Genomic DNA, 10,429 nt, shown 5'->3' on the forward strand with positions numbered 1-10,429 from the left:
CAAAAAAAAAAAAAAAAAATATATATATATATATATATATATATATCCATGTGAGTCATGGAGAAGACCAGGGAAGTGTGGTTCCATGAGATCCCATATATACACGCACACTCACATATATGTACATATACACAAGCAATACAAACAATACACACATATGTGAAAACTCATCACTCCTTCTAGGAAAAAGAAAAACACCTCAAATCATATTTTCTGGTTTATATCACATGCACGACACTATTTTTCTACATGAGTCATGGTTTTGACACCAGCAAACTTGATTAACAATTCCTAGGGAATAAAAATGGAATGCGAGTAATGAAATAAATGCTCACCTTTTTTTTGTTTTCTTTTTCTTTGTGCTTCATCTAGTTTCTCTTGCCCATAGTGAGCCACTTGCAGAGGCCTTGTCCCCAGTCCTTGAAGCCGTAATTCCTAGTGAGAAATGGCTGCACGGACCCTGCATCTCAGGAATAGTATGTAGAGCACTGCCCAGGAAACAGCCATTCAAGATGGCTGAAGGCCATATGCAGAGACACTGAGCCTGCCTCATGAGACTTGGAGCGAGATCTGGAGTGAGAGAAGCGCAGTTCAGATCAGTTCAGTTCAGTCACTCAGTCGTGTCCGACTCTTTGCGACCCCATGGACTGCAGCATGCCAGGCCTCCCTGTCCATCACCAACTCCTGGAGCCTACTCAAACTCATGTCCATTGAGTCGGTGATGCCATCCAACCATCTCATCCCTTGTCATCCCCTTCTCCTCCTGCCCTCAATCTTTCCCAGCATCAGGGTCTTTTCAAATGAGTCAGTTCTTCACATCAGGTGGCCAAAGGATTGGAGTTTCAGCTTCACCATCAGTCCTTCCAATGAACATTCAGGATTGATCTCCTTTAGGCTGGACTGGTTGGATCTCCTTGCAATCCAAGGGACTCTCAAAAGTCTTCTCCAATACAAAAGTTCAAAAGCATCAATTCTTTGGCTCAGCTTTTTTTATAGTCCAGCTCTCACATCTATACATGACTACTGGAAAAACCATAGCCTTAACTAGACTGACCTTCGTTGGCAAAGTAATATCTCTGCTTTTTAACATCCTGTCTAGGTTGGTCATAACTTTTCTTCCAAGGAGTAAGCGTCTTTTAATTTCATGGCTGCAGTCACCATCTGCAGTGATTTTGGAGCCCCCCAAAAATAAAGTCGGTCGCTGTTTCCCCATCTATTTGCCATGAAGTGATGGGGCCAGATGCCATGATCTTCGTTTTCTGGATGTTGAACTTTAAGCCAACTTTTTCACTCTCCTCTTTCACATTCATCAAGAGGCTGTTTAGTTCTTCTTGGCTTTCTGCCATAAGGGTGGAGAGAAGCACAGCTGTGCCTAAAGGTGAGAACTCTGCCCCAGCGTCTATCAAGAGATTGCCATCAGGCAGCCCCACCCACAACTGTTCACTGAAAGTCCTTGCTCTAGAACCTGGGCTCAGATCACTCCATTCTTTGATCAAAGAATGAAGCTTTCCTGCAGTGGGAACTGAACTCAGTCTCTTTCTGTTGGCTTAATGCCTGGCAGGAGGACCCTTGTCGGGTCCTGACTCAAAGTGTTGGTAAATTTCACAGGAAATTTGGGAATGAGACTTCTTTCCTGGTCCACAAAGATTGAAGAACCAATTAATGATAGTAGCATTTGTCATGTTGGTAGCGATATAGAATTTTGGTATTATTCAGTCAGGTGGGTGGCATGTGGAAAAGACATTTGCTCCCTGTGATCAATGGCTTTTATATTAACGTATTTCTTTTTTGTTTAGAAATAGTACGTTGAATATAAAAGCTATTGATTACAAGCATAAAATGTACTTACCAATTACTACCTTAAAGAAGAAGAATACAAAGTGCTCTCAGGCTGAAGTGGTAACAGTTGGTGGCTCACAATGAACCACCACACCAGTGTTTCTCGGTTCACATAGCGTATTAGAGAGTTTCCAGATTTTTCTTAAACAAATGCTTGCATTTTTTTTTTTCTTTTAGCTTAATATCCATGGTAGAGTTTCAGCAAAAATAAATAGGAAAACGTGAGGCAGGGATGCCTGCCAAGAGATTGGCGGTCTAAAGGCCCTGCTATGTAATCAGCTAAGGCAGTTAGTGACTTTTTACAGCTTCAAAGCTGCACTTTTTCAGAGGTTGAAATTTTCAGCCCATGCATCCTGCCCACAATTTAAAAGAATGCCAAGGATACTGGATGGCTGCTTTGGTAAACAATAACTTTATATATCGCAGTTGATCTAAGCCACCCTTTAACTTTACATTCAAATGAGCAAATACAAATATGCTCTCCTAAATTAATGGATTCTGTGGTCTACTTACACACCTTCAATAAACCCACCACCTTTGCACTCAGTAATCAGCCTACAATGAGTAACCTCACCCCTTACTGCCCTTCTCTTTGAGAGAGAAGAAAGATCTACTCAAAGCCTCCATATCCACCTTATTGATTGCCTTTCCAAGCCACAATGAATGTTTTTCTCAGTTGGCGTTCCATTTAAAAGTCATATACTTTTGGCAGTGCCATTAACAGCTCCCCAGAGGACATACCATGCCTAAGAGAAGGGCAAGGCTGCCCAAAGAAAGATGAGAATGGATAATCTAAAGCTGCTACCCATAAGCCCTGGGGCCACCCCAGGACTGATTTCTAACTAACAACCAGCACTTTCAGATTCTGCTGTTTATCACACACTGCATTTCAACCCAGAGATTTCTCTCAATACTCATTTGCTCTCTGGCACAAACTAATTGCTCTATGTAGCAGTCAGGCTCTGGAAACTTGTAAAGATGGAGCTACAGAAACCTAACATAATAATACAGATTTTTTCTTTTTAAGAAATAATCTTTTCACAGAAACTTTATCATCATTCTCCAGAAGACATTCAGGACAATGGTGTTCTATGACACCCTGTACCTCCTCAGAAACAAGGAAATCCTTTTCTACCTTGCCGTAGCTTACAAATATTAATGTATCAGAGACGTCCTTACTTGCCATCTGGCTTTCTGACAGGCTTTGGGTTTTAAATCAAGCATGAAAAGTTGTAAATAGCAAAAATTTGATAAAGCAATCCTTTAATATTTGTGTTTTATTTTCTTTAGACAATGTATTGGATAAATTAAATTAGGACTTCAACACATCTCTTCTGACTTACAGGGAGGTTTGCACCTTTCTCAAAAGTTTCTTTGCTCTTAAAAACTGCTGCATCATAAGACCAAAGTAATTTCTTCGGAATTGTTGTTCAATTCAGAACATTGTGTAAAGATACTTTAAATCATTAAAAGGTTTATATCTGATGTATAAAGAAGAATAAGGGGGGAAAAAAGAAATGAACTATTACATTTAAACTGGAAATAGAGACTAGTAATAGGAAGTGGATTTATCCTGGTGTGGAAAAATCTAATACAACACAGCAGCTAAGCAATATTCATTTTTATGGGATAGTATACAAAATATATAAACCATTTGTTTGAGACAGAGATTGAACAAAGAACATATTATCCCCATGGCTTTCCCCTACATGGGTAATAATTTTTAAAGTGAAACGAGCAGACCTATAAAACAGCATAAATATCAAAGTATTTCTCTGAAAACTATTTTTTTAAAGCATCTAAACCCCTTATACTGAACCCACTAGAAATACATAGAAGTAAATAGGAATTATTTTGTAAGCTTTTTTCTCTCAACCTTTCGACATTGCAATTCCATTGAGGAACAATGGTAAAAATACCAAAGCAATTTGTTTTAATGTTTCTATGGCTTTAGTGAGTCTCCTAAAGCAAGAAGCTTCTTAAATCTCGAAAGAGATTGAGGTTTTGAAACACTCTTATCAACATTTTAGAACAGAGATGTTATACACACAGACTAGCTTTGGGGCACTACTCTGAGTTTTAACTGATTTGAAGGAGGCTTGTCAACTGCAGACTCAGAGCGGCTGTTTCGAGTCGCGACTGCATTTCCGGCAATGATTTCTACCCCTTACCTACCATGCACCACTTATTAAATACAAAACCCACTGCCCTGAAGAATTTGTTCACAATCCCTACGACAGTGGCATCTGCAGAGGGGAGCTCCAGCCACTTGAAACTCATTAAAACATACTTGAGATTGACAGTGAGTAGAGAACATCTGTCAGACTTGGCCAAGATTTCAATCAAGTGTGATGTTGCTGTGTTACTTGACTACATTGACTTAATAAATGAGTTGGCTGCTGTCAGCACAAGGGAAGTTGGGTTGTAATTACTACCCTGTCCTTGTCTCTATTTTCTGAACTGTTCTTTCACTTAAATGTTCATATTCTACGTGAAATGTATGAAAATGAGTTTGATGGAATAACGTACCATTTAGAAAAGGAATAGAAGGTTCATTTTCAGCTGACTGAATTTAACAAGATGACCACTTCTTTAATGAGCTTGCAAGCCTATAGCCTTGAAAAGGTGGATAATATCGCACTCCTCTCCCCTCTATAGACATGTCTCCAACTGCATGTCTGGAAGAATGAAGTCTTTACTTTGATGTATAGATTGAATGGCTATACTAAATGCCCCAGTATATACAATTTGAGGGGAAACCAAAAGCATTTCTCAATAACCAAAGAGCTGTTGATCTTCAATAAATAATACTCTACCTTATGAAGCATTGTAAGCCTTATATTTATATTTCATACTTAATCCTAGAACAATCCATTTTGCAGATGATTAAACAAAGACTCAAAGAAATTCACTGATCTACCCTAGTAACACAATTACTAAGCAACTGAATGGGGATTCCAACTCTAAATCTGGAGTTTTTCCAGTGTGTTGCATTTGCTATGTTTGCCTTTTAGAAATGTTTGATGAGAGCTCAGATTTAAGTACAAGACATTGGCTCTGATCACTATTATTTCCAGGGGGTGGAAAGTAATTATTATTTCTGCTGATAAGATAGCATGATCTGCTTAAAGATGGAAAGATATGAAATTTAGTTTATTTTTTTCTTTTTGAAATTTAGTTTAAAAGCCAGGTAACTTCAGCAGGATTTAAAAGAAATGATCACAGTTCAGTGAGCCAAAAGCTGGACTCAGAGCAGAAAAACTTATTCTGATCTCTTCAGCTGGTGCATTGGGACATCCATTTAGCAGACCTGGTAAATCTGAGCTCAGCAACTAATGGAGCTGAGTCTTCACATGTCTGGGAAAGCATAGGCTGACCACCATGAGCTACACACCCAGGGCTTATGATGGTATACAGTAGCTCTATTTTGGTGGTGTCTGCAAAGAGAGGGTGGACAGAAGGTCTCTTAAAATGAAGGGAAAGACGTCTCTTCACACTTTAAACTTGCTTCCTCCATGGGTAGAGCATTAGCAACTGTATCCAGAAAAAAAAAGATAACCATGAATACATTAATTATACTTTCTGATTTTCTCAATATTTCCCTTTGCCCATTGCCAGTGATTAAAACTGCACACTGGCTCACACCTAACAATTACAGCCCCCAAGCTGAATTAATGTTAAGCCTCCATTTCTGATACCTTCACTGATCTAGAGCTTAAACCCACTGAAACTCTCCAGTTTTGATGCCATTACACTGTCAGCCTGCAGGCACTCGGTGGTTGGACGAAGTCTGTATTATAAATAGGATGTCTTTATAAAGACTGTCCCCTACAGAAGGTTGAGATGAGCCACATAGCTAAGATTATCATAGTGTTAGTAAAAATAGGTCAGTCACACATAAATGTGTGAATTCTCTTTTCTCTGAACTCCCTTAGCATTTTATTTTTATCTCTCATATGGCACTTATCACTTTCTACCTTATATGATAATTATTTATATGGTGGTTTTATCTCTCTTACACTAAATCAAAAAATTCTTATTGTTCTTCATGAAACAACACCGTGCCTTGTACACAGTAGGCACTGGTTTGTTTAACAGAGCTCTAAAAATAACAAGGTAAGGATTGCATTAATGTTTAAAACCTACCTTTAGTTCTGGTGGGTGGAGCTAGATTATGTCCCTCTGATGGGCAGGGCCACATCAGGTGGTGAGTTTTTGGGTGTTTGTGAACTTAGTATGACTTTTTGTAAAGCAAGTATACTCCAACTAAAAAAAGGAAAGAAATCACTTGAGCCAGGAGTATGAACTAATCATTCCAGAGACATTTTCAACATATTTCAGACTTTTTAAAATGTTTTTTATGAATGTTTTACATTTGTGTGGTAGCCTTTGTTGTTTAGTTACTCAGTCATGTCTGACTCTTTGAGACCCCATGGACTGCAGCACACCAGGCTTCCCTGTCCTTCACTATGTCCCAGAGTTTGCTCAGATTCATGTCCATTGAGTAGATGATGCCAACCAACCATCTCATCTTCTGTCTCCCCCTTCTCCTCCTGCCCTCAATCTTTCCCATCAAGGTCTTTTCCAATGAGTTGGCTCTTGGCATCAGGTGGCCAAATCATTGGAGCTTCAGCTTCAGCATCAGTCCTTCCAATGAATATTCAGGGTTGATTTCCTTTATGATTGACTGGTTTGATCTCCTTTCTGTCCAAGGGACTCTCAAGAGTATTCTCCAACACCACAGTTGAAAGCATCAGTTCTTTGGTACTCAGCCTTCTTTATGGTCCAACTTTCACATCTGTACATGACTACTGGATAAAACAGTGTTTAAATTATTTGACTATTGAACTGAACTTCCTTAGAACATTTGGGCTCCTGTTCTTGTGTTCTCTCTTCAGGAGAGGCCACCGTCACACACATGTACCACACACTCATGCTCCAGCTGGACTGAATTAGTTATGACTCTGTGCTGTCTTTTACCCCCAGGTCTCCTTTATCTCACTGAGAGGCACTCTTTCCTGTTATCTGACTTTTTTACTAACTACAAAACTGACTCCTGCTTCAGTCTCCCTCCCTCTGGAAGTTTTCCCTGACCCTCTAAAACCATCCCACTACATCTTGATGCTTCCTCCCTGAGTCATGAGAGATGCCCTCTCATCGCTTAATCACACTTAATTTGCTCTACAAGGGCAGTGAGGATGGGTCTATGAGATCTCAGGGCTACAGCTAAGTTCCAAGGAAATCAGGGCAACCAGACCTGGCCCAGCAATGCTTCTGAATACTCTCTGTGAATGACCTCTTTACTGAAGGGTAGGCACTGCTGTTTATGTGAGTCACAGGGAAGATAGCCCAGTCGACATGAACAATTATGGGATCTGTTCTGTCAACATGAATAACAGAGCACAGGTTTCACACATAAGCCTTTGATGAAGGCTTTTCAGTTTAAAATAAACACAACACTTTGAAATATTATAGGTCCAATTGCTTCATTGGTACAGGGGGAAGAAATTTATTTTATTATTACTTTTTAGTGAACCTCTCTTTTTAAGCAGAAACTTGGAGAAGACAATCATAACTTCTTTCTGAGGTAAGGAAAGGAGTAGAAGGTTAGAGTAGGCAGCATAAAGCAGGTAGCATATCGGTTGAGTTCAGTGTAGCCAATGAAGAAGGGGAGGAAGCTCAGACTTCAGTCAGAGCAAAAAAGCGTGAACACAATTTTAGAGACATGTAAGTGTGTGTTGTTATTGTTCAGTTGCTAAGTCATGTCTGACTCATTGCGACCCGATAGACTGTAGCCCATCAGGTTCTTCTGTCCATGGGATTCTCCAGGCAAGAATCCTGGAGTGGGTTGTGATTTCCTTCTCCATGGGATCTTTCCAACCCAGGCACATGACTAGAAATGTATGGATTGTTGCTGAAGGTCAGAGGATGTGGGAGAAGCTGTGTGAGTGCATGCAGGAGAGGAGATTAAAACAGTAGGTTGATTTGCAATTACAAATAGCCTTGAACACTAAGCAAAGGAATTTGAACTTAAGTCTGTAATTTGGAAGCTACCTTCCAAGCAAGAAGACGCATAGGCCAACTGTGATTTAGAGAAACAATTTTGGTGACAAGCTAATGAATGAGAGGGAGAAGAAAAAGAATGGAAGCAAGAAGATCTAGTTGGGATGCCATTTCTACGATTTGAGTAAGCAGTTTCAGTAATTTAAGAACTGCATAGCTGTAAAGTTCAATATAAATGTTAATTTAAAACTATTATCTCAATACGATTGAATTCAATAACCTTTAAGGCAGTAGATATTGAGGCAGGATTTTTTGTTACTTAGCTTCAAGTAATTCAGGTAAAACTGATGTATAATTTGAACATAATGACCAAATTCACTAATGAGCTGATTGCAGGCTTTATGTTCTAACCTTAAAATATGAACTACAGTCGCAACTGAAGGAAAAAGACCAAAACAATGTTGGACCTGCTGGGAGGCACTGCAGATTGTAATTCACAGAAATAAAGAGTTTTGTTTCTTTTTACTCAAATATGTAAAAAGCCGTACTCATTAGTCAAAATTGGGATCTAATTGAAATCTACACATGACAGTTTAACATTGCTATTGAGATGAAGTTCATGGTCAAAAAAGAGATTTCTTACAATGGAAAGGGATATGGGTTACAATATTTCTTTTCAAATCAGTTGCAGCATGTATTTAAGTAAATCAATTTTGTATCAGAATCCCCAAAGAAATTGGGATGTGTTTAAATCTATGGGATGTGGTGTGGTGCAGGATAACTTGTCCTTTTCTACCTGCCACCATTTTATGAGCATGCTTATGATGCCAGAAAGACCATGTGGTCCTGCAACTCAAGCCAAAGAAAAGACACAGACTCTGTAAACATAATAAGGCAGAGGAAATACGTGAAGAGGAAGTCAGTCTTGACAAAGTAATTTGCAGTCTGCAATTCCTAGGACTTCAGCTGGATGTGAGAACCTTTTTTTCTGTCTGAGAATGTTGTGTTGATAGCAGCCATCCCTGTCTGCCTTCTTCTTCCCTTACCCCAAGGTCTAGATGTTAATTGGCATCTAGACCTTACATATAAACATGAAGAAAGGGAAGCCATTGTATGCACAGACTGGGAAACTCATGTGCCAGTTTTGCAAGCTTATTTGTTATTACAGCATTGTTTGCTGATTTTTAAATGAATGTTACTAAGTTTTGCTGGTTGTAGATCCATTTGAGTCTGATAAGTAGTCATCTTAAAGTTTTTAATCCTCAATAAAATAATTGGAAAACCTTCCATAGCAACTGACTCTTAAACCTGTCTGTTGGTCAGAATGGATGACGGCAAAGAGCCTCAAAACAGAAACCAATTGTTTTCTCCTTATAACATCATTCTAAGAAGGAAAATCACTCATTCTAGAAGTTACTTATTATTGGAGGAAGTAAAGAAATCTGTCACCAAGGTATGCCACTCATGTTTCAGATGACTTTGTTGGTGAAGATAATATATCAATGCAAATGTATTACAGTGTATCACGGGCAATAATTGACTGAAGTTGTGTCTTCTTGATGGGTTTTCTTGAATGAATTAAGCTCACATGTCATATTTTGTCTTGATATTCTCTATCATTTTGGATTATAAGAACCATGTGACAGTGAAATCTACTCTTTATATCCTCCATGGGTATCCAAGTCATCATTCCATCATCACTCTCAAAACCAAGGGGTGGCATTTCTGAGACAGTATGAACTAAAACCATAGCCCATTTATGAGACACGGTAGTAGCTAATAATTGTTGTTCAGTCCTTAAGCCATGTCCGACTCTTTTGCCACCCCATGGACTGTAGCCCTCCAGGCTCCTCAAACATGGGGTTCTTCAAGCAAGAATACTGGAGTGGGTTGCCATTTTCTCCTTCAGGACCCACATTTCCTGCATTGGCAGGCAGATTCTTTACAGATGGGCCACCAGGGAAGCCTAGTAGCTAATACAGAGACCCATTAATAAAACCAAAATTAGTTAATACTCATTGACTGACTTTTACAATCCAGGCATTGCTGTAGGATTGGGGAACTTGGCAGTGTGAATAGAATAAAGTCCCTGCACCGAAGGTTTATGTAATACCACCTCAGTTAATGAATAATAAGGACAAGGAGCAAATAAAAGCAGTGTGAGAGCAAGCTATTTTAAATAAGGTGATCAGGAAAGCCTCTCTTAGGAGGTGACAATTGACAAGAGATAAGAGGTAAATATTTGGAAGAAAAGTATGTCAAGCAGAGGGAACTGTAAGCACAGAGACTCTGAGACAGGATCATATCTGGTGAATTTAAGGAACAGCAATCAGGCTAATAGAGCCCTAGAAGAATGTTCAAGTGTGGTAAGAAATAAGACTGGAGAAGAAGTCAGAGGTATGACTGTGTCTGATCATGTAGAGTGTGGTGAAGACTGGATTTCACTGGATTTCAGGAAGCCATCAGAGGGTTTTGAGCAGGGAAGTGATATATACTTAAATCTATCCGTGATAACCCAGTCAGCCGACTTTTGTACCCATTAACATGAAAATGGTCAGTCCCACTTCTAAGAGCTCAAAAGGCATCT

The sequence above is a fragment of the Bison bison genome, unplaced genomic scaffold, assembly GCF_000754665.1.
Source record: "Bison bison bison isolate TAMUID 2011002044 unplaced genomic scaffold, Bison_UMD1.0 scf7180017864465, whole genome shotgun sequence".
Lineage (NCBI taxonomy): Eukaryota > Metazoa > Chordata > Mammalia > Artiodactyla > Bovidae > Bison > Bison bison.